This window comes from Schistocerca serialis, chromosome 4 (assembly GCF_023864345.2).
Source record: "Schistocerca serialis cubense isolate TAMUIC-IGC-003099 chromosome 4, iqSchSeri2.2, whole genome shotgun sequence".
In the NCBI taxonomy this organism is placed as follows: domain Eukaryota; kingdom Metazoa; phylum Arthropoda; class Insecta; order Orthoptera; family Acrididae; genus Schistocerca; species Schistocerca serialis.
In genome coordinates this window covers 703,240,397-703,243,530 of record NC_064641.1, presented here as the reverse complement: position 1 = coordinate 703,243,530, position 3,134 = coordinate 703,240,397, and positions in this window count along the sequence as shown.

The following is a 3,134-nucleotide window of genomic DNA, read 5'->3' as shown; positions in this document are numbered from 1 at the left end:
CAATCATTTGGAACCCTCTGTTCCTCTAGAGACTTGCGGTACACGGCTGTTAGAAGGGGGGCAAGTTCTTTCGCGTACTCTGTGTAGAATCGAATTGGTATCCCATCAGGTCCAGTGGACTTTCCTCTATTGAGTGATTCCAGTTGCTTTTCTATTCCTTGGACACTTATTTCGATGTCAGCCATTTTTTTGTTTGTGCGAGAATTTAGAGAAGGAACTGCAGTGCGGTCTTCCTCTGTGAAACAGCTTTGGAAAAAGGTGTTTAGTATTTCAGCTTTACGCGTGTCATCTTCTGTTTCAATGCCATCATCATCCCAGAGTGTCTGGATATGCTGTTTCGAGCCACCTACTGATTTAACGTAAGACCAGAACTTCCTAGGATTTTCTGTCAAGTCGGTACATAGAATTTTACTTTCGAATTCAATGAACGCTTCACGCATAGCCCTCCTTACGCTAACTTTGACATCGTTTAGCTTCTGTTTGTCTGAGAGGTTTTGGCTGCGTTTAAACTTGGAGTGGAGCTCTCTTTGCTTTCGCAGTAGTTTCCTAACTTTGTTGTTGTACCACGGTGGGGTTTTCCCGTCCCTCACAGTTTTATTCGGCATTTTACGATTGCCTTGAACTTTTTCCATAAACACTCAACATTGTCAGTGTCGGAACAGAAATTTTCGTTTTGATCTGTTAGGTAGTCTGAAATCTGCCTTCTATTACTCTTGCTAAACAGATAAACCTTCCTCCCTTTTTTTATATTACTATTAACTTCCATATTCAGGGATGCTGCAACGGCCTTATGATCACTGATTCCCTGTTCTGTACATACAGAGTCGAAAAGTTCGGGTCTGTTTGTTATCAGTAGGTCCAAGATGTTATCTCCACGAGTCGGTTCTCTGTTTAATTGCTCGAGGTAATTTTCGGATAGTGCACTCAGTATAATGTCACTCGATGCTCTGTCCCTACCACCCGTCCTAAACATCTGAGTGTCCCAGTCTATATCTGGTAAATTGAAATCTCCACCTAAGACTATAACATGCTGAGAAAATTTATGTGAAATGTATTCCAAATTTTCTCTCAGTTGTTCTGCCACTAATGCTGCTGAGTCGGGAGGTCGGTAAAAGGAGCCAATTATTAACCTAGTTCGGTTGTTTAGTGTAACTTCCACCCATAATAATTCACAGGAACTATCCACTTCTACTTCACTACAGGATAAACTACTACTAACAGCGACGAACACTCCACCACCGGTTGCATGCAATCTGTCCTTTCTAAACACCATCTGTACCTTTGTAAAAATTTCGGTGTTTTGCTTTCTTTCTGATTAAGATGTTCCATAAGGAAAGGTTCCATGAAAGTATGCAACAGTTAATCTCAGAACTAAGGTCCACTGCACAGTGACTTCTAGCTCTGACTAGTTGTGTAAAGTGCAGCCATACAGTTGTTCAACTGGTTGACAGTGGCTAGAGGGAAACTTGGTCTGGCTGAATGTTGAAATCCATGGTGTGATGAGGTGAGGACTTGGAGAATAAAACTCATTGGAGTTTATTTATTTATACATTTAGCTAGCACCCATCACATTTGTGACACTGGACTTATCAAAGTACAAATCAGTATTAAGTGTTACCTATTTACATTCATGCACAAAATAAAGTCACATATAACTAGGTTAGATGCTTTCTTATCAACACATCTTCATGACTGTAGTAACATAAGTAGTTTTCTACTTAACTAGGCATAAGAAAATAAATTTTTGTACATACATATAGAGAAAATGGACATATTGCTGAGAAGTTACTGAAACGTCTTGGTCAATTTTACTAAAGTATAATAGTGAAATAGGCATAATAACATGTAGAATTTCATATCCACATACGAGGATTGTTTTTTAAGTAAGGGCCGTTTTTACTTTTTAAAAAAGATACAAATACTTTTGTAAAAAAACTTTTAGTTTCTGATTCTACACACTTTTACCTATTTTTCTATATAGTTGCCTTGTTTATTTAAGCACTTGTCATACCATACAACTAAGTTTTTAATTCCCTCTTCAAAGAATTCGGCCGCCTGCTCCGACAGCCAAGAGTTCACGGCCGCTTTCACTTCATCGTCGTCATTGGAGCGCTGCCCGCCAAGATGGTGTTTCAGGTACCGGAAAAGGTGAAAATCGCTAGGAGCAAGGTCGGGGCTGTATGGTGCATGGTCCAACACTTCCCAGCCAAAAGAATCAATCAAATCCTGAGTCTTTTGAGAGGTGTGAGGCCTAGCGTTATCGTGCAGGAGCAAAACTCCTTTTGTCAGTATGCCACGCCTTTTGTTTTGAATTGCTCTGCAGAGCTTCTTTAGAGTTGCACAGTAGGCATCTGAGTTGATTGTCGTTCCTCGTGGCATAAAGTCCACTAGCAAAACACCGCGCCGGTCCCAGAACACAGTTGCCATAATCTTGCGCTTTGACAGCGTCTGTTTGGCTTTGACTTTGACAGGTGAGGTTGTGTGTCACCATTCCATCGATCGTCGCTTGCTTTCGGGAGTGATATGGGATACCCATGTTTCATCTCCAGTGACAATTTGACTCAACATGTCATCCCCTTCTTCTTCATAACAAATCAAAAAGTCAAATGAAGTGGCAAATCTCTTCCCTTTGTGGTCCTCTGTGAGGAGTCTGGGTACCCACCGAGAACACAGTTTCTTAAAGTTTAGGTTTTCAGACACAATTTTGTACAAAACCTATCTTGAAACTTGTGGAAGTTCCAAAGAAAGAGTGGAAATTGTGAATCTTCTGTCCTCACGAATCTTTGTTTCGACTGCAGCCACCAAATCATCAGTGATCACAGAGGGCCGGCCTGAGCGTTCTTCATCATGGACGTTTCGACGGCCATTTTTAAACTCTCTAACCCATTGACGCACTTTACCTTCACTCATTACCTTCACTCATTCAAGCCATAAACTTCTGTTAACTGACGATGAATTTCTGCAGCTGATAGGCTTCTCGCGGTCAAAAAATGTATCACTGACCGTATCTCACACGCGGCGAGCGATTCAATAATCGTAAACATTATAAAGTAGCACAGCGATGCGTACTCGTCAGCTACAGAGCTGCAACTTGCATCAGTGTGAATGGGAAGGATGGCGGCAAGTGTCACGGT